Source organism: Heptranchias perlo, chromosome X (assembly GCF_035084215.1).
Source record: "Heptranchias perlo isolate sHepPer1 chromosome X, sHepPer1.hap1, whole genome shotgun sequence".
Classification (NCBI taxonomy): Eukaryota; Metazoa; Chordata; class Chondrichthyes; order Hexanchiformes; family Hexanchidae; genus Heptranchias; species Heptranchias perlo.
Window position 1 is genome coordinate 22,963,030 of NC_090370.1, and position 23,957 is coordinate 22,986,986.

Here is a 23,957-nt window from a genome sequence, read left to right on the forward strand (position 1 = left end):
TCACTCGTTCGGTCCACAACATTGGAACCCATCCTGGCACAATATCGGCAGTGTCTCCTCGTTTGTGTTACAAGATCCCTCACGACACACTGCTCCAAGCCAGCTGCAGTTGTACAAGGGCACTAAAACCCAAAATGAAGAGTTAATTAATTGACCGTTCTGAATACAGAGGGTGGGAGATCAATGAGAAAACATGAAGCTGAGTCTGTCCGTGTTACCAGGAATGACTCTGGACCACACATGAACCTCAGCTCATTTGTACTTCATTAAACCTCACATTGACCTCTCCCCGACCTGCAGAGACTCACTCTTTGTTCTCAAGGACAGCCCAATAGGTTTTCCTCAGAATGGAGCCCACCATTCCCGCTATCTGAGGCCAGAGACAAAGAAAATAAAGATCTGGCATTTATATAGACCCTTTCCCGTCAACAGAAGTGTCCAAAGAGTTTCACAGATAAAAGGTTATTTCTGAAGTACCGACACTGTTTTATATCCAAATTGCTCACAGCAAAGTCCCACAAACAGCAAAGGAGATTTGACAGGTTCAGGAATTTCTGGACATGTTGGTTGAGAGAGTGATATTGGTCCAAGACACCGGGAGAAATCCCAACCGTTCAAAAAATGCCACCAGGTGTTTCCTGCCCCATGAACAGGGAGACAAGTTCTCCGTTTAACGTTTCTTTCAAAATATGACACCTCCAACAGTGAAGCACTCCCCCAGTGCTGGGCTTTATGTACTGGAGTGGGACATCAACCCACAACTTGTTCACTCAACTCCCAACTGAGACAAACTGACACCCGGCTGCTGAAAATTGAAAGATTCACCGCTTGACTCCTCCACTTATTCCGTGTCCTCATATTCTGATCTCGATGAAGGCTGCAGAATTATTCATATTAATAAACATGTTTTGAAACCCTTTTGATCCAATCCCGTCCGCTGATGTTATGTAAAGTTGACTCATGTCTGGGGAGCGGTTCCTCAGACGCATGCAGTATCGCTCCCAATTCACCACGGTTCATTTGTGGGTCTGAGCAGTGAGTGTTTGGGGAAGGGGATGAAGAAGATCCAGATCCCGTCCGCACTCTCACTCTTTGTAGCAGGTCGCACTGATCGGGGGAAGGAACTGTGAGTTTCCCCCTCCATAGTACCTGGCTACTGAGGCCAATGACAGAGTCTCCCAACCAGGTCAATGCTCCGAATGAGATCCGCTAAATTGGCACTGGCCAGTAATTTGTGGTTTAATTCCTGGTCTGTTTGGATTCTCACACAACACCCACCATTCCCACTACCCGCTCAGGTTCCGACTAAACAATCGGGGGATTTACCTGTGGAACTGGTTCAGGTTAAATTCTTCAATCATTCTAACAATATTATAATAATCATGTAATCAATGACACCGTGAGCGTCATTCAGTTAATAAAATAGTTGAAAGAAAATTAAACTGCCTGAACACTGGCTGCCGAGAGATGGGAGAAATTTTCCACATTCACCTTCGTAATATTGAGCAGTGAAGGACTGAATCAGCACCAGGACTCCAAATATCAAGAACAGCACGTTCATCATCTTCCGCTGAGTTCCTCAGAGTCAGGATCAGACGGCTGGAGTTCACAAGTCCTGCATCAGGACTCAGAGTGTTGCTGTATTTATAATTACATACACAGGGAGTGATTGTATGAAAATATCCTGGGAAAAAGAATTTCCCTTCTGTATGACCGTGGATCAGTTGGCAGCTTGCCTCAGTTGGCAGTTCTCCATCTTTCAGATCACAAGGTTGTGTTTTTGTCCCCACTTCAGGGTTCAAAACATGAGCCCATCTGACAGGATGTGCCAAGTACAGAAGCAAGACATTTAACCCTTAACTCCATCGCCATTATTGCCTCCACATGAGCTCTAAATCAGGTCCCTCTCTCCTGTCCACTCCCCATGCGATTTAATATGCCGACCAGTTCACCGAGCCCCTCTCGGGCAGTAATGGACTGAGTCAGTACCAGGAGTCCAAGTACCGAGAGCAGCGCTTTCATCAGTTCTGGCACAGGGAGTTTGCTGCATTTTATCATCACACACACGGGGACTGACCGCTCTCTGAAAATATGTTGGCATAAGTTTTTTCCCTTCTGTGTGACTGCTGATCTTTTGGCAACTGGAGTAAATTGGCAGTTCTCGATCTTTCAGATCACAAGGTTGTGAGCTTGGGCACATCCAAAAGGCTTAACGCTTGAGTTCAGCTGACAGAACGTACCAGTTAGATGAACAGGGCTTTTAACCTATCGTCTCCAACCCCAGTATTCTCTCCACATTTCGCCTATATCTAACCCGTCGCTCCTGCTCGCTCCCATTGATCTTTAATACTTCCTATTCTGATCTTTCTTGCACGGTTAAACAGACACGGAATGATCCGGGACTGACAGCACACTGTTTTTAAACAGGCAGAGAATGATCCGGGACTGACAACATATCCCTTTCAAACAGACGCAGACACAGAATGAGCCGGGGCTGACAGCACACCCCTTTTAAACAGGCAGAGAATGATCTGGGACTGACAGGACAATCCTTTCAAGCAGACACAGAATGCTCCAGAACTGACAGGTCACCACTTTTAAACAGATATTGACACAGAATGATCCGGGACTGATATATATTAATGACCTTGACTTGGGTATTCAGGCTATAATTTGAAAGTTTGCAGATGACCGGAAACTCAGAAACGTGGTAAACAATGAGGATGATTGTAAGTGTCTTCAGGAGGACAGACACAGGCTGGTGAAATGAGTAGACCCATGATAGAGCAATTTAACGCAGAGAAGCGAGGTGCTACATTTGCTGGAAGAATGAGGAGAGGCAATATAAATTAAATAGTACAATTGTAAAGGGCGTGCAGGAACAGAGAGATCTGGGGGTATATGTGCATACATCTTTGAAATTGGCAGGACAAGTTGAGAACGCTGTAAAAATATATGGGATTCAGGGCTTTCTTAATTGAGGAATAGAGTAAAAATGCAAGAAATTCATTCTAACCCTTTGTAAAACATTGGTTAGGCCTCAACTGGAGTATCGTGTTCAATTCTGGGCACCAATCCTTTGGAAGAATGACAAGGCCTTAGAGAAGGTGCAGAAGAGATTTACTAAAATGGTGCCAGAGTTGAGGGACTTCAATTATGTGGAGAAACTGGAGAATCTGCGTTGTTCTCCTTGGAATAGAGAAGGTTAAGTGGAGATTTGACGGAGGTGTTCAAAATCATGAACGTTTTTGACAGAGTAAATAAGGAGAATTTGTTTGCAGTGGGAAACGGGTCGGTAACCAAAGGACACAGATTAAAGGTGATCGACAAAAGAGCCAGAGGTGTCATGAGGAAACATTTATTTCACAGCGAGTTGCAATGATCTCGAATGCACTGCCTCAAAGGTTGGTCGAAGCAGATTCAACAGTGACTTTGATAAAGGAATTGGATAAACACTTCAAGGGAAAAAATACAAGGCTATGAGGAAAGAGCAGGGGAATGGGACTAATTGGATAGGTCTTTCACAGAGCCGGCACAGGCACGAAACAGCTCTCACCTTTGCAAAAATGTGTAACATAGGCCTGAAACATCTCTAATGTATAGAACAATGTGTAATATAGGCCTGAAACATCTCTAATGTATAGAATAATGTGTAAAATAGGCCTGAAACATCTCTAATGTATAGAATAATGTGTAAAATAGGCCTGAAACATCTCTAATATAGAGAACAATGTGTAACATAGGCCTGAAACATCTCTAATGTATACAACAATGTGTAAAATAGGCCTGAAACATCTCTAATGTATAGAACAATGTGTAACATAGGCCTGAAACATCTCGAATGTATAGAACAATGTGTAAAATAGGCCTGAAACATCTCTAATGTATAGAACAATGTGTAACATCGGCCTGAAACATCTCTAATGTATAGAACAATGTGTAAAATAGGCCTGAAACATCTCTAATGCATAGAACAATGTGTAACATAGGCCTGAAACATCTCTAATATATACAACAATGTGTAACATAGGCCTGAAAGATCTCTAATATTTTCAACAATGTGTAACATAGGCCTGAAACATCTCTAATGTATACAACAATGTGCAGCACAGGCCTGAATCATCTCTAATGTATACAACAATGTGTGACATAGGCCTGAAACATCTGTAATGTATACAATACTGTGTAACATATGCCTGAAACATCTCTAATAAATTCAAAAATCTGTAACTTAGGCCTAGAACATCTATCATGTTACATCAATGTATAAAAAAGGCCTGAAACATCTCTAATCTCAATAACAATGTGTTACCGAAGCGAGACAAATCTTTATTCCGTGCAACAATGTAATAATAGCTGTGAAGCAAATCTAATCCCAACAATAGTGTACGTCATAGGCCCGGATATTCTCTAATATTTGCACAATATATAAAATAGACCTGAAAATTTTCTAATCTCCACAACAAATTGTAACTTAAGCCTTTATCTTTAATTGTTGCCAAAATGTGCAGCATTGGCCGGAAACATCAGTCATCTTTGCAACAATGTACACCATAAGCCTGAAACACCTGTAATGTCTACAACAATGTTTACCAAGGGACTGAATCATCTGCAGTTGCTACAACAATGTCTAACATAGGACTAAAACATCTCTAATCTCTAAAACAACGTGTAACATAGGCCTAAAACATTGCTCATCTCTGCAGCAATTTATTACCAAGGGATGAAACATCACCAATCTGTACAACAATTTGTAACATAGGCTTGACACATCTGTAATTTTTGCCAAATGTGCATCATAAGCATGAAACATCGGTAATCTTTGCAACAATGTATAACATGCACCTGGGACACCTGTCACCTCGACAACAATGTGTAAACTTTTTACTGAGGTATATGCAATCACAGTAACAACGTGTAACACTGTCCTGAATCATCACTAAATTCTGAAACATCTATAATCTCTACAAAAGTGTGAAACATGCGCCTCGGAATGCTCTAATCTCTACAACAAGGAGCAGCATCATTCTTAAACATCGTTAATCTCGACCACAATGTATAACATAGGCCTGAAACGTCTCTAATCTTTGGATCAATATGTAACATAGGCCTGAAACTTCTCTAATCTTTGGATCATTGTGTAACACAGGCCTGAAATATTGCAATTAACTGCAAAAAAATTACACGACTGTAGGACGAACGAGGAGAGGCAATAGAAACTAAAGGGTACAATTGTAAATGGGGTGCAGGAACAGAGACCTGGGTGTATATGTGCTAGGTTGTTGAAGGTGGCAAGGCAGGTTGGGTAAGCAGTTAAAAAAGCATTTTGGATCCTCGGCTTTATAAATAGTTGCATAGAGTGCAGAAGCAAGGAGGATATTATGAAATTCTAAATCTTTAAAAAAAACACTGGTTCGGCAACAGCTGGAACATTGTTTCAAATTCTGGGCACCGTACTTTAGGAAGGATGTGAAGGCCTAAGAAAGGGGGCGGAAAAGATTTATTAAATGGTTCCAGGGATGAGGGACTTCAGTTATGTGGATAAACTGGAGAAGCTCGGGTTGTTCTCCTTGGAGCAGAGAAGTTTGAGAGGAGATTTCATAGATGTGTACAAAATCATGAGGTGTCCAGACAGAGTATATAGAGAGAAACTCTGCCCATTGCGGAAGGATCGAGAACCAGAGGACACAGATTGGAGATGACTGGCAAAGGAACCAAAGGTGACATGAACACAATGTTTTTATGCAGCGAGTGTTTATGATCTGGAATGCACTGCCTGAAAGGGTGGTGGAGGCAGATTCAATTTTGGATTTTTTTTTTATTCGTTCAAGCTTGTTGAGGAAACAGTCCTGCTCCTCCTTACTTGCTGAGCCGCGCCTTGTCGCTTCCTCTTCCGCAGTACAAGGTAATGAAAACCCCAGCCCCCAAGGGTTAAAAATAATAAAGCGTCCAAAATGGACGCTCACAACTTCTTTGAAAGCTTTCACTGACCCACGCACCACCCGAGAGTGGATTGGTCGCCCGTCCCTCGGCCCACCTCCGTCAAACCGGAAGTGGCTGGGTTGGAGGCTGGTTTTCGTTTTTCACTATGTTTTCCTTCCCGCCAGCCCCCACCCAACCTGCTTGGAGGGAAAAACTTCACCCCCAAATGTCTATCTTAGACAAACACCATGACGGAAGTTATATACTGATGGTTGGTCCAGCTTGCCGGGAAGATTCCGGGTATTTTGATGGATAACGGTGTTGTGTAACGTGGCTTTCCCTCGTAGTCATCTGCTTCACAGGCAATCTATAAACCTGTGAGGTAGCGAGTGGTCATGGTGATTCCAGGTGAGGAGGTGCTGCCAGGAAGTGAAAGGTGAGGTTGGAGCAGTCGTGGTGGGCCTGTTTCTCTCCCCACTCAACTTCTGCCCAGCTTTTAAAGATCTTTTCAACTCAGAACCACACCTTTTGAACGGTGATTTGTCAACAATAGGTTCCTACAAATACAACACACGATTGATTGGCACTTCACTTGTTTTGTCTCAGTGTCCACAACATAAACAAATTAAGTCGGCAGGTGTTCAAAGCACCTCCAGCCGTCCTGGAATCGTTTTTATTGCTGTGGTGATCTATCCTCTGTTCAGTGATCTTTTACAATGGGTCATTAACAATCCTTTTAACAGTCATTCCACCTTTTAATAGTCTTTTTCCTTCAGACATGCTGAAGTCGATTCAATATCAGGCTTTCGTTTATCAGGTGAATTTTTACGACACAGAGCAGCTGGAAAACTCCTACAGTAAATAATGGTCAGGGTGAGGTACACAAGACTGAGTGGCTTTTATTGTGCAGCCTCCAGGCATCACCTTTCGAACTGGCAAAATAAATCCAAAAGCGTGTTTACCCCAGAACGAACATGAACTGTCTGGCCTGCTTCATCTGCTGCTGTTCTTCTCGTCAGCACTCTCACACACTCCAGGCTGATTACACAGTGTGTTTGGTTATTTAATGCTTTCTGTGTTCTAATTTCACTCCGATCTCCACTCTCCTGTAACTTTGTGTGTGTTGTCCATCCTTCACTGTGTCTGTTCTCTGTTTGTATCGTTTATCTCTGTTTATTTTCCCTGTGTTTTTCGATCTTGTTGTTTCCACTTCTACTTCAATTTCTGTCTCTCTGTCACTGTTTATGTCTCCACCTTTTTCAACCTGTTACTCTTGCCTTTTTTTTATTTGTGCCTCTCTCTGTGTCTGCATGTCGCTGCCTGTCTTCACTCTCTGCCTTCTCTGTCCTTTTTTACATCTGCCACCCCGTCCCTCTCTCTCCTTGTCTCTCTCTGTCTCTGACTTCTTCCGTCTTTTTGTCTTTTCCAGGTCTTCTGCTTCACGCCACGTAAGAGGAGGCGAGAAGGCCTGGCTCAGCAGTTCAGTGCCTTTATTGCACAGCTGGTGGGCCAGGAGGAGCAGGAGTGTTGCCTCCAGGCTCAACAAGCCTACCTGCTACGATCCCACACACATCGGCCGAACCCCTCACCATGTCCGACTGCCCCCACGTTCTCCGAAGGCCGAAGATCTCTGACACCCGACCTCGATGACCTTCGACCTCCCCGAAGACGTCCGACTCCCCATATGACACCGACCGCGATGATTCCAGTCAATGACCAACCCCCTGATGACCCTGACCCGAGCCACCCTGATGACAGAACCCTCCAATGACTCCCGACTGCCCCAAAGATCCCCGATCCCGATGACTCCTCCCGATAACCGAACCCGCGATGACCCCCGACCTTCTCCGATGACCAGCGACCACGTTCCCACCCCAACGACCGAACCCAACCCGATGACTCCCGACCCCCCAATGACTCCCCACCCATAACATCCTCCGATGACCGAAACCCCACCCCCATCTATGACTTAAACCACTGGCATTCACTCCCATGCTGTTATCCTGTCCGTCTGACGGCCAGCCTAACAATCCGGCTGACCTGTCGGCCGGGAAACCGACCAAAAAAAGTAAAAGACATCCTTAAAAACCCGTACACCCGTGTTTCCCGTTTGAAACCCCCCCGCCCCCCACCACACCCCACGCTTTGGCCTCTTCGCGGCTTCCGGTTATCATCTACCGTGAAGTACATGAAGGATCTCAGTGAGGCACTTTGTCCTTCTAAGTATCGGCCTGCCGGCTTTCATTCGGGCCGGTACTTCCTGGTGTCTGCTGTCCACATGCAGACAAACCTGCCTGGGTTAAACCCAGAAGTGGGCGAGTTGGAGCCAGGATGCTGTCTTGCTCCAAAAAAACTGTTATTTTAACGTGCCCCCAACCCACACGTTCTTGCGGGTTAAAACTTACCCCATAAAAGCACAGAATTGATGCTAACCCTTTACAAATCACTGGTTAAGTCTCAGTTGGCGTATTGTGTCCAATTCTGGGCACGACACTTTCGGAAGGATGTCAAGGCCTTAGATGCAGAAGAGATTTACTGGAATGGTACCAGGATTGATGGACTTCGTTTATGTGAAGTGACTGGAGAAGCTGGGGTCGTTCTCCTTCGAACAGAGAAGGTGAAGGGGAAATTTAATCGAGCTGTTAACAATTATGAGGGGTTCGATAGAGTGAATAGAAAGAAGCTTTCCAGTGGCGGGATGGGTCGGTAACCAAGGGACACAGATTTAAGATAATTGGCAAAGGAACCAGAGGGAAGAGGAGACATTTTTTGGTTCAGCGAGTTGTTATGACCAGGAGTGAACTGGCTGAAAGGGTGGTGGGTACAAATTCAACAGTAACTTTGAAAAGGGAATTGGATAAATACTTGAAGGGGAGAGAATTACAGTTCTACGGGTAAAGAGCAGGGGAGTGGGACTAATTGGATAGTTTTTTCAAAGAGCTGGAACAGCCAAGATGGGCCGAATGGCATCTTTTTGTGCTGGATGATTCTTGACTCTATGTATGTGATCACTACGTGGGGAATGTTCAATGGTGGGAGATCAAGAACATTCATTTCCATCAGGCAAGTGAGAGGTATTGCTCGGGGGAAATTTATAGTGAGAATTGTAGAAGAGGAATTCTATATAGGGGGATTATAAAAGCGATTATACTTGGATGGTTTCGGCACTACCTGCAATTCTCCATTTCTCATTTGTCTCAGTGTCCGCCCCGTCTGGTTTCTCATCCTCTGTTTTTCTCTCTCGGTTTACCTCTTTCTCTCTCACCTCCATCATTATCTTTCTGTTTATCGCTCTTTATCTCTCTCTCTCGTTCTGGCTCTTTTCCTGTGTTTTTCTCTTTTTGTTTCACTGGTTCTTTCTCTCTCTCTATTTTCCCCCTTTCTCTTTCTGTGTGTGTTTTTTGTTTCTCTCTGCCTCTTTTTTCTCAACCTCTGTCACCCGATCTTTCTCTTTCGCTGTCTCTCTCTCTGTACTGAATGTATTGTTCAATAATGGTTTCTAGTTAGCTTCTAAACATTCGGTCTTTTAGGAGTAATATTATATATGTAGTGAACTTTGTGTATCCAACCCTGGCATTGTTACTGGATTATTCTCTATACTGAATGTACTGTTCAATATTGGTATGTCCTTAGCTTCCAAACATTCGGTCTTTTAGGAGGAATGTTATATCTGCAGTGAACTTTGTATATCCAACCTTGGCATTGTTACTGGATTATTCTCTGTACTGAATGTATGGGAATCAGGTGACTGGACTAAGAGCTGGTATCAGGCCATCAGGAGCTGTTAACAGTTTCATTTTGTGTAACTATCCTGTCCTGGAATATTTTTTCATGAATGTGTTTTCAGTGATTGATGATGAGACAGCTCATCGTCTCAATGTTGCAAGGAAGCAGCGCAAAGTCCTCCCTCCCCAGTAAAAGGTTTCAGATCAACTGGGGTTCCAAAGTATTTATTGGTTATTACTGTATGAAATATTATTTCATTATGTGTGTATCTGACGCCGCTTCAGATGTCTGGTTACTGAACTGAGTTTGCTGCTGACTCTTTCACACATCTCCTTCTTTGTGTAGACTGAATCTGAATATTAATTGATCCCAATTCAGGCAAACTCATGGGTGCACAATGCAAAAAGTTTGTGTAATGGCCGGGAATCGAATCCAACTGACTTGCAAAAGAAGTGAGATTTCTCCTGCTTAAACACCAATGCCTGAACGGCAAAAAATTACATTTGTCGCTTTGGAAACCTGTCTGAAAGAATTTAAAGTCTGCCAGATCGCCTGTGATAACCGTACGCATTCTAATGTACACTCGTGCAGCAATGGTTGAATGGTTAAGCCGTGGGACTTGTAATCTAATGGGGTTTTCCTCGGGATTTTCGCATTCTCCTTGCATCGCAGCTGTTTGAGTTCAAACTGAATGATCACTTTTCCAACTCGAGGAGAGATGCTCCGCAACATGGACACTTTGAATTGAAAGCCCGATGGTCTCTTGCAAGATTTCAAAATACACGAAGGAATTGTTCCCAGCTCCATCTTAAATTCTGCTAATTCGCAAAAGTTGACATTTACACTCTTTTTTCCTGTACTTTAATCTCTCTATCTCTCCCGGTCTCAGTCTCTTGACTCTTTGTATTTTCCCCTGATGGACTTCTCAGGCTTCCTTGAACGGCCAAGGCTGATCGAACCTGCAAAACCAACAGAGAAGGGTAAAGAAAGAAAGACTGAGACGGTCGGAGAAGCAAAAGTGCATCCCAGATGATGAATTCGAAGCTCATGTCTCCACATTTATCTCTCTTCTCCCTCAACGTGAAAAATTACCATTTTAATTTTACTCATGGTTCAGTGTGTAACCTGCGGATACCGTGACAGATGACAATGCAGCTTTTGAGCAGTAAATTCTGCAAAGTTTTACTTGATAAAACAAGTCGTTCATTCAAAACGAATGTGGTAAAGAGAGCCTAATATTGGTGACTTGAAATAGTCCGTGCTCAACTTGACACTGCTGAACATCGGAATAGAAAACGAGATTGGATAAGCAGATATGGCCTGAAAGGCTGGCTGGTCGGCTGTGGCTGGTTGCGAATTGCACACTGGTTGCACGGCCCCATTCTTGGCGGCTGGTGTGTCGAGGGGAATAATCCTCGCTGCGGGCGGTTTTGCTGATCATTTATGCGAGAGGTCTCGGGTTCAAATCCCAATCGAGCGGTGTTCTGGCGCCACTTTTGTTGAAAATTCACTCATTTGCTTCTCACATCGTTTCAGCGATGCAGAAGGCAGGATTGACTTAATTCCAGAACCTGTTTCAGCTCTCGAGGACAGAATGACGAGGTTTCGTCAACGCAACACACGTGGAGAAAAAAGAAGTCTCAAGATGTTGTGCAGATTGAAGCTGAATATGAATTTATCCCAATTCACGCGATTTCATGAATACCGAATGAAAATGCCCCTGCATTGGGCGGTAATCGAACCCCAGCTTCCATGTGAGGCAGGCGAGAATTCGACCAATGAAACACCAATGGCCGAACGGCAGTTTGCTGCATGTGTTCAATTGGAAACAGACTGGAAGAACAGAGAGTCTCACAGGCGCGCAATACCTACGTGGGGCTCCAGTAACGCAATCGGTCAGCGCGCGGTACTGAAATAACAGTATTCGGTTCGAGCACTGCCGAGGTTGTTAGTTCGAGTCTCACGTGGAGCCTTTTTGCTTCTGAACATTTCCACCCGAGTTCAAGATTCAGCTGGTGTGTTCCATGAAGCATCTCCTTCTTCGTGTTCTCCTGTGGGCACTGAGGGTTCTCTGGTTGGCCGTATTACAATCGCAGGTGTGAATTTACTTGTAAATAGGCGGGAGAGGGGCGATTGGCGTCAAAATGAAATGGCAAAGGAGGCGGCACGAGATCTCTAAATTTAATGAACCGAACACACAATTCTTCTTTTCGTGAAACAGACATTCTTCTGTTTGAAATGTCGTGTAGGAAAATTCGGAAGGTTAATGTGTTGCCCGGTGTCACTGAGTAACGGGTGGAATTATTCCGCTTTCAGTTGTTGATCCTTTGACAGGTCGGGAGACCATTTCCAGCTCCCGTGTGGGACAAGTTCAGCTTTTGAGGCACTGGGTAAAGTGTTTTTTTAATTAGTGCGAACGAATGACAGGACATTTGGCACAAACAAGAAGAATTGTAAACTCACGAGTTTCCTCTCCATCATGTTCAACACAAACGAGGATTCTCCTCAAAACGTTACTGAGAATTTTGCAAAACGGACCCCATGTCGACGTTACTCAAGGGAAAAGACCAGCCATGAATCTGTATGATGGAGGAATAAACATCGGGCGGCCTGGAAAGCTCAGTCGGTGGAACATCAGACTTTTTAGCAAAGTAGTGATCTGAGGGTCCAGGCTTCAAGTCCCTGCTCAGGCTATCAATTTTTGAACAGCTGGCAAGTTCTGCCTTTCCAGCGGAATAATAACTGTGTGAGAGTCGATCCCTGCGATGTTTTGTCAATATGTTGACCATTGTTGAGCATTCTCAGAAAAGGGCTTTGTTCTTCTCTGATCATTATTTCACCAGAGACATTTGGACAGTAGAATATCAGTTGGAAAGCCCACTGATTGCCCGTTTGCACCACCCGTCCCTTGTCTGTACAGAGATTGCTTTGTGTCGAAACTGCTTCAAAGTGAGTCTCTTCCATAGTTACCTGGAAATGTTTGGATTGGTGCAGTTATCTGCAGCTTGTCAATTGGATGGTTAACACTGAGTTTAGTTGGGCTGATCTGATTTCTTTGCTCGAATAAATTAGGAACAGAGGAATCTCGGAACAGGAGTAGGCCATTCAGCCCCTCGTGCCTGCTCCGCCATTTGATAAGATCATGGCTGATCTGTGAACTAATTCCTTATACCTGCCTTTGGCACATATGCCTTAATACCTTTGTTTGCCAAAAAGCGATCTCTCTCAGATTTAAATTTAGCAATTGAGCGAGCATCAATTGGCTTTTGCAGAAGAGTGTTCCAAACCTCTACCACCCTTTGTGTGTAGAAATGATTTCTAATCTCATTCCTCAAAGGTCTTGCTCTAATTTTCATAATGTGCCCCTTACTCTGAAAATCCCCAACCAGCGGAAATAGTTTCTCTCTACCCACCCGGTTTGTTCCCCTAAATATCTTATAAACTTCGATCAAATCACGTCTTGACCTTCTAAACTCGAGAGAATACAACCTCAATTTGTGTAATCTCTCCTGGTAACTTAATCCTTGAAGTCCGGGTATCATTTTAGTAAACTTACCCTGCACTCCCTCCAAGGCCAATATGTCCTTCCGAAGGTGCGGTGCCCAGAACTGCTCACATTACTCCAGGTGCGGTCGAACCACGGCTTTGTGCAGCTGCAGAATAATTTCTGTCCGCTTGTACTCCAGTCCTCTCGATATGAAGGCCGGCATTCCATTAGCCTTCTTGATTATTTGCTGCACCTGTTTATGACACTTCAATGATCTGTGGACCTGAGCCCCGAAGTCCCTTTGGACATCCACTGTTTTTAACGTTTTACCATTTAGAAAGTAAGCTGTTCTATCCTTTTTTGATACAAAGTTGATGACGTCACATTTGCCTATATTGTATTCCATTTGCCACAGTTTTGTCCATTCATTTAATCTATCAATATCCCTTTGTAATTTTATGTTTTCATCTATACTGCTAACAATGCCATCACTCTTTGTGTCATCGGCAAACGCAGATATGAGACTTTCCATGCCTTCATTTAAGTCGTTGATAAATATTGTGAATTGTTGAAGCCCGAAGACAGATCCCTGCGGGACTCCACAAGTCACATCCTGCCAATGTGAGTACCTCCCCATTATCCCTACTCTCTGTCGCCTTTCGCTCAGCCAACTTCCGAACCAAGTCCGTATTTTTCCCTCGATTCCTTGGGCTTCTATCCAAACTAACAGTCTCTTATGTGGGACTTTATCAAATGCCTTCTGGAAGTCCATATAAATAACATCCATTGACACTCCCCATCTGGTCCAGGGGATTTGTCACTCTTTATTGCTATTATTTTCTTCATTACTGTTATTTTACTTATATTAATTTCATTGAGTCCCGGTCCCCGATTCAATATTAATTTTCTTGGGATTTCCAGGATGCTATCCTCTTTTTCTACTGTAAATACTGACGCAAAATAATTAATCAACAGGTCCGCATTTTCCCATTGTCAATGATCTTATCCCCACTTTCAGTTTTTAAGGGGCCAACACTGCTCCTGACCAGCCTCTTTTAACGAATATCACTCTAAAAGTTCTTTGTATTGGTTTTGATATCCCTTGCAAGTTTCTTTTCATTCTCTTTTTTGTAGCTCTTACGATCTGTTTTGTGACCCTGTGTTGATCTTTGTATCTTTCCCATTCGCTAGGATCTGTGCCATTTGTTGCTTTTTTTGTGTGACCTTTCCTTATGTCTTATACTGTCCCTTACCTCTTTAGTTGTCCATGGCTGGTTTGTTTTGGCAAGTAGAGTTGTTGCCCCTCAGGGGTATAAACTGATTCTGTATCACGTTAAATGTTTCTTAAAACATTTCCCATTGATCATCAGTCGTTTTACAGATTTGCCCAGTTTACTGTGGACAGTCTCTGATTCTCCTGCCCTTCTGTGTCACGCTGTGATCCTTCCCCGCTGTGATTCTCGCGCGCTCTCACTTGTTTGATGTCGAGTTGTCGGGGTTTATCCTCCAATATGACCCTTGCGATCCGTCAGCAAACACTGGGTCGCTGTCCGTCAGATCAATGGAACCAATTACAACCTCGACTCCAAGCTGAAGTCACTCAGCCCTCATCGGCGGCTATGAAGGGGTTGAGAAGCATGGGATAGGGGATGAGGTGAGTCTGTCAGTAACGCCTCTGTGTGACAAACTGTATCTCCACTGATGTTAATTCTTCTCACTCAGGAAACCGCTCTCCCCCCAGAGCCCTGTATCTCCACTGATGTTAATCCCGCACTTTCACTCACGGAACCCAGCGCCCTGTGATACTGACTGTATCTCGACTGATGTTAATCACACTGCCTCTCAGTAACCCCTCACCGCCAGCACCCCGTGTTACTGACTTTTTCTATTCTGATTTTAATCCCTCTCCCTCACACTGTCAGTCAGGAAACCCTCTCCCCCAGCGCCTTGTGTTACAGACTGTATCTCTACTGATGTTAATCCCCCTCTATCACCCTGTCACTCAGTAACCCCTCTCCCCCCAGCGCCCTGTGTTACTGACTGTATCTCCACTAATGTTAATTGCTCTCCCTCACACTGTCACTCAGTAACCCCTCGCCACCCAGCGCCCTGTGTTACTGACTGTATCTCGACTGACATTGATCCCTCTCCCTCACACTTTCTCTCAGTAAACTACCTCCCCCCAGCGCCCTGTGTTACTGACTGTATCTCCACTGATTTTAATCCCTCTCCCTCACACTGTCACTCACGTTCCACTCTCAGCCCAGAGCCCTGTGTTACTGACTGTCTCTCTACTGATGTTAATCGCTCTCCCTCAAACTCTCAATCAGTATCCCCTCGCCAACTTTACTCTCTTCTGACTCCCCGCTCAGGTTACCATCCCCCTGTCACTCTCGTTTAAACCCTCGCCAACAGCAGTAGCAACTCCCCCTGCGAGGCTATGAGTCCCGGATCTGTTGAGGTGCAACCCGTCCGGCTTGTACAGTTCCCACCTTCCCCAGAATCGGTTCCAATTCCTCAGGAATCTAAATCCCTCTCTCCTGAACCAACCATCCAGTCACGCATTCACCTGATCTATTCTCCCATTCCTATACTCACTAACACGTGGCACTGGGGGTATTCCTGAGATTACTACCCTTGAGGTCCTGGTTTTTAACTTAATTCCTAACTCCTTATATTCAGATTGCAGGACCTCATCCCTCTTTTTACCTATGTCGTTGGTACCGATATGGACCACGACCTCTGGCTGTTCACCCTCCCCCTTCAGAATGTCCTGCAGCCGCTCAGTGACATCCATGACCCTGGCACCAGGGAGGCAACATACCATCATGGAATCACGTTTGCGGCCGCAGAAACGCCTCTCCGCTCCCCTAACTATCGAATCCCCGATCACTATTGCTCTCTTGACCTTTCTCCTCCTCCCCTTTACAGCTGAGTCACCCATGATGCTTTGGACTTGGCTCTGTCTGCACTCCCCAGAGGAACCCTTTCCCCCACCAGTACCGAGATCTGAACACTGGTTGAAGATTGTGATGCCCTCAGGGGACTCCTGCACTCGCTGCCTGGTCGTCCTTTTCTGTCTGGCCCTCACCCAGTCCCCCTCTGCCTGCACTCTCTTAATCTGCGGGGTGACCACCTCCTGAAACGTGCTGTGCACGAAATTCTCAGCCTCGCGGATGCACTGCAGTGACGTCAGCTGCTGCTCAAGGTCCGAAACCCGGAGCTCGAGCTCCACCAGCTGACGACACTTCCTGCACATGTGCTTGTCCAGGACACGGGAAGCGTCCTGGAGTTCCCACATGGCACAGGTCGTGCATTCGACAGGTTTGAGCTGCCCTGCCATGCCTTAATTTATTAGATTAACGTAAACAAAGGAAAAACCTTAAATCCGGCTTTTTTTGGTTATATTACTCCAGTTAAGTAGTTTAAGCTTTAATTTTAATGAGCTTCCAGGAGTTTTACACTTCATGCTTTTCATTCAATTTTATCCAATTCGCGAAATCAGAGAGAAAAACGAAGACTCGCCAACCAATCACCGACCTGCTGTCCTGTGACGTCACTCCTTGTTTTTTTTCACCGATTGCCTCTGTGCCGCTCGGAGTGCGGGTCGGCCTTCGAGTCTGGGCCTTGAGCAGTCTCCGAGTCCTGCGCTCTCTCCCAGGTCTGTTTGAACTGATGTGTCGGAACATTTTAATTTATTTGCTCGAATAAATCAGATACTTTTTAACCCCAACCCACTCCTTGCAGACACTTCCAGCATCATCTACGCGGGTGGTAGAATGCAGAGACATTCAGCGCTCCAAATCAATCCGTGCCGCCTCTTACCGAAACTCGTGAACAATGTTAACCATTTCAGCCTCTCAGATGCCGATGTTTCCAATTTCATCTTGTGCAGCAAGAACCCCTGGTGATTTTACAGTCACTGAAGTTCGCTTCACTTTCCCCAAAGTTTGGTCTAAAATAGAACAACGAAAAATAAAGGAAAAGTGAGCGTTTCTTCATTGGTGGCGAAGCAAAATCGCTGCTTTCATTCCTTCCACCGCTGGTCTTCCTGCGGGCGATGAACCTTTTTCACTGCGCTATTTTTATCACATGACCAGGGACTGGAAACGAGTTGAATGTGAAAGTGGGAGCAACAAACTGAACCAAGCGGATAGGTGGGGCGGGATATTGCAAAACAAACAGCGAAGCCACCAGGAGCAGGTCAGCTTTAAAACAAAAACAAAAGAAATAGGAGCAGGAGGAGGCCTTACGGCCCCGCGAGCCTGCTCCGCCATTCAATAAGATCATGGCTGATCTTCGACCTCAACTCTATTTTCCCGCCCGATCCCCATGTTCTTTACACGACATTTCAAACAGAAGAATGCCTGTTTCACGAAAAGAAGAATTGTCTGTTCGGTTCTTCAGATTTAAAGATCTCGTGCCGCCTCCTTTGCCATTTCATGCTGTCGCAAATCGCCCCAATCTCCCGCCTATTAACAACTAAACTCACACCTGCTATTTCAATACGGCCGGCCAGAGGACCCAACGTGCCCACATGAGAACAGTAAGAAGGAGATGCTTAATGGAACAGACCAGCTGTACCTTGAACTCCGGTGGAAATATTCAGAAGCAAAAGGTTAAAATGCTCCAGGGGAGGATCGAATTCAACACTTCGGCATTCCTCGAGCCTGATACTATTATATAATACCGCGTGCTGACCGATTGCGCTGCGAAAGCCGCGTGGTATTAATACTCTCATTAAACACCCTCATTTTCGGTCTCGAAGGTTGTATGTTTTTTCAGACAGGTTTCCAAGTGGACACATGCAGCCATTTGCCGTTCGGCTATTGGTGTTTTCGTGGTCGAATTCTTGCCTGCCACACAGGAAGCGGGGGTTCGATTCCCACCAAATGCAGCAGCATTTTCTGCATTCATGACATCGCGTGAATTGGGATAAATTCATATTTAGCTTCAATCTGCAAAACATCTTGAGACTTTTTCTTTTCTCCAGGTGTGTTGCGTTCACTTAACCTCGGCTTCTATACGCAAAGGGTGGGAGACGTTTGAAACGCACTTCTGCAGATGGTATTTGATGGTAGCTCACTTGTGAATGTTAAATCTGAGATTGATAGATTTCTGTGAACCAAGGGTATTGAGGGATATTGGGCTAAGCCGGGTATATGGATTTAGGTCACAGGTCCATATCTAAATGCCACTGCCACTTGCTGCCTCCTGATATGCGCCACCTTCACCTGCAAGAAACCGGGACGTGTGTCTGGGTGATGTGCCTGTCATTGTTAAATAGCTGCCAGTGTGTGTGGCCTATGAGTTGTGGGTGGACGGCTTGCAACAGTGGTCATGTGTAAGAGTGAGAGGAAGCGTCTGGTTACAAGAGTTGAGTACTGATGGAAAGAGTTTGTTGGTATGTGGGGAATGGGGGTGTATTGCATGGTACAGTTGGTAGGAGATGCCACTTGTGAGTTGCCCTCACTCAACTTGACCGCTCATGTCAAAGCAATGAACTTCTCCCTGCACTGCATCCATGTTCATGATGATGTGCGCCTGGCATTGACTACATCCCCCGCTGCTCCCACTGCCTATTGGATAAATGTCTGGAGGACCTCTTTCCCGCACCCACCCCTGCGGATATAGCATGCTCCTCCTTCTGTTCAACTCCTGCACCACAGTCTCTCAGCATCAGCAGAGAACCTTGGTGCATGGAACCTCCAGATCTGGTACCAATTCAGATCGGCATGTTGGTGAGGTCTGGCGTGCAGATTGGAGGATGTGGGATTGAGCAGTGTATATCTTTTATACAATGTTTTAACATAACTCATCAGTGTGCAAACATAGGGATGGAACCTGCATCTGTGTTTTACATGTGCAATGTCTGATCTCCGTTCAGACTCCGTTTTTACAGTGGACTGTCATTTTAAGCAAATAACAGGTACCAGCTGCCTTTCAGCGATTTCCAAGAAACATCCTCCCTTTAAGAGATTGAGCTCCCCCGGGCGGTGGAAAGTGTGAATTGCAATGATTCCACGTGCAAGGCCCGGAATGGAACACTGAATGCAGGTGCGTTTTAGAGCCAGCAGGATCTTGCGTCCTGCGTGCCCAAGGCTCATTGGGCGCGGAGGAACAGCGCATCACGCTCCCGGCGCCCCAAAACGGCACTGATCCAATTTTTCCCCCAATGTTTCCTGTGTGCGCCAGTCGACAGGATTCGGATAAGGTACCTGGCACATGGGGCCACAGGAAGAAAGATTCCATTTATATTGCGCTCTTCACCAACTCGGACGTTCCAAAGCGCTTTACAGACAACGAACCACTCTTTGGAGTGCAGTCACTGCTGATATGTCGGAAACGAGGCAGCCAATTTGCACACAGCAAGATCCCAAACACAGCGATGTGACAATGACCAGATAATGTGTTATAGTGATGTTACTGGAGCGATAGATATTGATCAGGGTAGCAGGGAGAACGAATTATCCTTAAAGGTGAAGACAAGGTGATTGTATCAGTTCGAGTTTGGACCTTTGTAATGTTTTTCTTTCCTCATTTTTATCTTCTTCAGATTCCAACTGATCAGAAAACTGACAACTGAACTCTCAATGAATTTTCGATAAATCTGTCACTCAAAATAAATAATGTTAGAAATAAAGAAATAACCGGATTGAGACGGTTCACTTCACTTCACTGAAACGTCGAATTCCGGTTTAACCGGCGCGGCGCAGTCACAGCAGCTCATCGCTGATCTGCACCTCAACTCCATTTAGCGAAATAGAAACTGGAAAACTCATGTTTCGAGACGAGTTTACTAATTTCCTGAAAAATGAATATCACGAAACCAGCAAAATATTCCCTGCCCTGATTAAACACACAGCAAGGGATGTGTTGAATATCTCGCAAGAAACCCGCGAGTTTATTATTACACGGATAGAATACCGTGCTCGATATTAACATTAACACTGAGCGCCAGGTCTGGATCTGACCCGTTTACCCCGTGGTGCGGGACCCCGTCCGAGTTTATATTTACCAAAAAAAGAAAATCAGTAAATAATATATCTCACCCAGCAGAATTGGAGATTGTTCGTATTTTACAGGACAGGATGAGGCCACTCGGCCCGTCTTGCTTGGATAGTAAATTCTGTTCACATTCTCCGCTCGGTGTTGTTCTCCTTGCTTATTTTTAGTTTACCGATTTGTCTTTTGTTGTATTTGCCCTCATTCTGCAAGAGAGAAAACAATAAATGAACAACATCAGCAATGTGGACGAAGAGAATGATACAAGCAGAGTCTTAACCACCCAGGGTTTAAGGTCATTTGGTGAAGCAATTTATTGTCGGCCGCGTGGCCTAATGGATAAGGCGTTTGACTTCGGTATTAATCGCGTGGTCATCAAACGATTGCAGGTTCGAGTCCTCTCACGGTCATTTGATTTGTTGGGTGCAAATGTGTCCGACGTGTGCCCAAGCCGTTTTGCACCCGACCGTCTCGAACAGTCGGATTGAACGGAAATCCGTAAATTGCTTTGCTTTCAGAAATTGACTCCACATTTTCAACATTGTCGATCTGGGTGCACGGGCAGGACACAGTGCAAAAGTGACTTTATTTCTACTGTTTGGATTCAGAAATGTGCTCTGTCGGTTTGGGTCCGAATACCATCCGTGCTGTTATTGTATTGAACTTTTGTTGCGGCGCAACGTAAGTTTTGTACAATCAAAATGGGCTTGAAAGCTACTAATACCAATCCGACACCGGTGTTTTCAGTCTGTATCCCTGGATTGTTTCTATTTTGTTGAAATGGAGAGGGACAACTTGCCTCATCAAGTAAGTCTTTCTAAAATTTAAATGCTCTGAAGCAACATTGCCGTTTGTGTGAGACCAGACGCACCAGGTGGACGAGCGCTCATAAACATTTCCGAATGTAAAACACACACACATTAAACTATTGTGCAGTATTTGTCGGAGGTCACCCACAGGAGGAGGTCAGGGCCTGGTGTATCACAGACATTACTCACCAACATTTTGTGGGAAGAGATGATAAATGTAATAGGATAAGACCAGATAGTCTGGAGAGAGTGTGGGAATACAACATGAATGAATAGAGCCAGATATAAGATGTACTGACAGGGGATAAGGAAGAGAAGAACATGACTGATGCCCATTGTTTACCATTCAGAGACCGATGATCAAAAGATAGATGTTGTTGCGCAGACATATTGAGGGAGAAGGCGCAACAAAATAGCTTGGAAAATGTATCAATACCATAACGTTAGAAAATAATTCAACTTATGTGGGCGCCGTGGCTCGGTGGTTAAAGCACCTGCCTTGCAAACAAAGGAGTGTTGGGTTCAAATCCCTAACAGTGCCTTTCGCCAAACTCCACCACTCTAATATTTGGGGACTTGTGGCAGAGTTGTCCCGGAGCCTCATAAACCACAAACCGAACGCTGCCATACTCACAGAATCATCGCTTTCAGCTGATGTCCCAGACTCTTCCATCACCCGCACTGGGTGGACCCTGTCCCACAGACAAGACAGCGATGGTCCTACAGTCATATACTCCGAGGAGGGAGAGGCCCTGCGCGTTCTCAACTCAGACTCTGGACTCCAACATGGCATCGGCCCGAAGGTGGGGAAGGGGTGGAGAAAGACAGCCGATCTCTGGCAGAGGGGAGGGTGGAGTCTGGATCGTCTGTGTGGGAGGTTGGGGGTGAGCGCATTCACCGTCTGTGGGGGAGAAGCCACTGTGTCAGAGGTAAGGGGCGGGGGGCGAGTCTGGATTATCGGAGGAAGCCAGGGTAAACGATGGGTGGGGACTGAGGGCCGTGAGAGCGGGCCAGTGTGATAAATGGGGGAATCAGACCTCCGGCCCCCGTGCATCAGTGCGATTTGTGTCTCTCCGCTCCCTGTGATTCTCCCCCGACCCGTATCTCTCTTGCTGCAACATTCACCGTTCGATAATGCCGCACGCCGTGAATGCATCATTGTGGCTCGAGGTCCCAGCAATTGCAGGACTGCAATGATCGTGAAATAATTCTCGTCTGTCTTAAAGTTGGACCTTGTTCTACTGCGGGTACCAAAAGCCTTCGCTCTGTCCACTTATCCAAGTTAAATGAGGCCATGTCGGTGGATGTTAATAGAAGCGCAGCGAATTCTCCCGCTCTCTTGTCCAACATTCCTGACTCGCGAACTGAAGGGTCCAAGTTCAAGGGATTGAAACCAAAGCCCTCACGGCATTCCTCAGTCACCCATCGGCACTCACACTTCGATGGCATCCACTGTCCGATCATTGAAAAACACGTCCCTCCTCCGCTTGGCTCCGCCCTTTGTGGGAATGGGAATTGGAAGGTTTCGACCGACTGAATGAAGTGTCCCTGGAACAGAATGAACAGCATTCCCTGTGTCTCGGGGTTTCAGTGACGGATTCTTGTCTGTCTGTCTGTCACAGGGCTGATCAGAACAGTGCATCGTCTTTTGCAGAAACCGAGAGAGAACAGGAACGGAGAAGGAAACAAACTGCGGACTGGATTCCAATTGCGCTCCCGCGGTTATTGTTAACTTAAGGCACCGTGGAATGGGATCAACAGGCAGATTGTTGGGGATTTAAATGTTCGGGATTTAAACCCAGGCTTTCTCCCATGTTCCCAAATACTGATCGAATAATCGGGAGATGGTAAAATGCAGGAGATGCAGGAGGGACCGAAGTCCTTCAATCTCGGCAGCAGTTACTGGGAACCGAGCCATGGGTGGGATTCGAGTTCAAAACGGGAGACTGTTAACAATGAGACAGATCCTGGGCTCAAATCTGGACGGGAGCTCCCTCCAGATTTAATTTTTCTTGATGAAGAACGGGTGGAGGAATTAAATTTAACAGAAAAAATGTACAGACTTGGTGTAAATCTCATAACTGGACAGGTTCAAGATTGTTAAAAAGTTTTTAAATTAGATTTCTTCCCGATGGTTAATGTTAACCCTTTATGTTCCACCTCCCTTATCATTTGCTGTTCCCGTTAATCTTTCATTCGCTGTAAACCCCAGAGGCAGCAAGGAAGGACAGAAAGATCTCTCTCCGATCCGTCCTCTCGACTCGACCTTTATCCCATTACAGCAGGTGAAAAATTCCAATTATCCGTCTATATTTAAACAAAATATAAACAATCTCGGGACACAGCCTTAAAGCTCCGGTGTCGGATTGATAATAATAGCATTCAAGCCCATTTTGATTGCACAAAACTTACGGAGGGCCGCAACACAAGTTCAATACAATAACGACACGGATGGGGTTCGGGCAAATACATACAGAGCACAATGGATCAGCCGACCATTTCTGAATCCAAACAGCAGAAATAAAGTCACTTTTACACTTTGTCCTGCCCGTGCACCCAGATCGACAATATTGAAAATGTCGAGTCAACTTCTGCAAGCAAAGGGATTTACGGATTTCCGTTCCATCAGGTCAGTTCCTGCAAGAAACGGTCCGGTGCGAAACAGTTGCGGCGCACATTGGAACAAGTGTAAAAACGACCGCGGCAGGAATCGAACCTGCAATCTTCTGATAACTTCACGATCAACATCGAAGTCAGACGCCTTATCCATTAGGCCACGCGGCCGCTGTTACAGCGGTTCAGCAAAAGATCTTAAACCGGGGCAGGTGTGGTGAAGACACTACTTGCTTCTTTCTCTGTTGTCCATTTGTTGTTTTCTCTCGCAGCAAGTTGGCTCTGCTGTTTCCGAATTATCAGGATACGACAACTGAACTTCCACTGGGTCTCCAAGAAACCTACAATCAGAATAAACAAATCTTTGATCAAAATGTTTTGCCTCCAAAGCGAAT

The 23,957-nt window shown here is 45.4% G+C and overlaps 1 non-coding gene across 1 annotated transcript; it reads right to left on the minus strand.

Moving 5' to 3' along the window:
• Positions 1-23,644: 23,644 nt before the first annotated feature.
• Positions 23,645-23,733, minus strand: trnar-ucg (transfer RNA arginine (anticodon UCG)). The gene is given in 2 exon segments: positions 23,645-23,680; positions 23,697-23,733. It is a non-coding gene; the product is annotated as a tRNA-Arg (tRNA).
• Between the last annotated feature and the right edge of the window lie 224 nt (positions 23,734-23,957).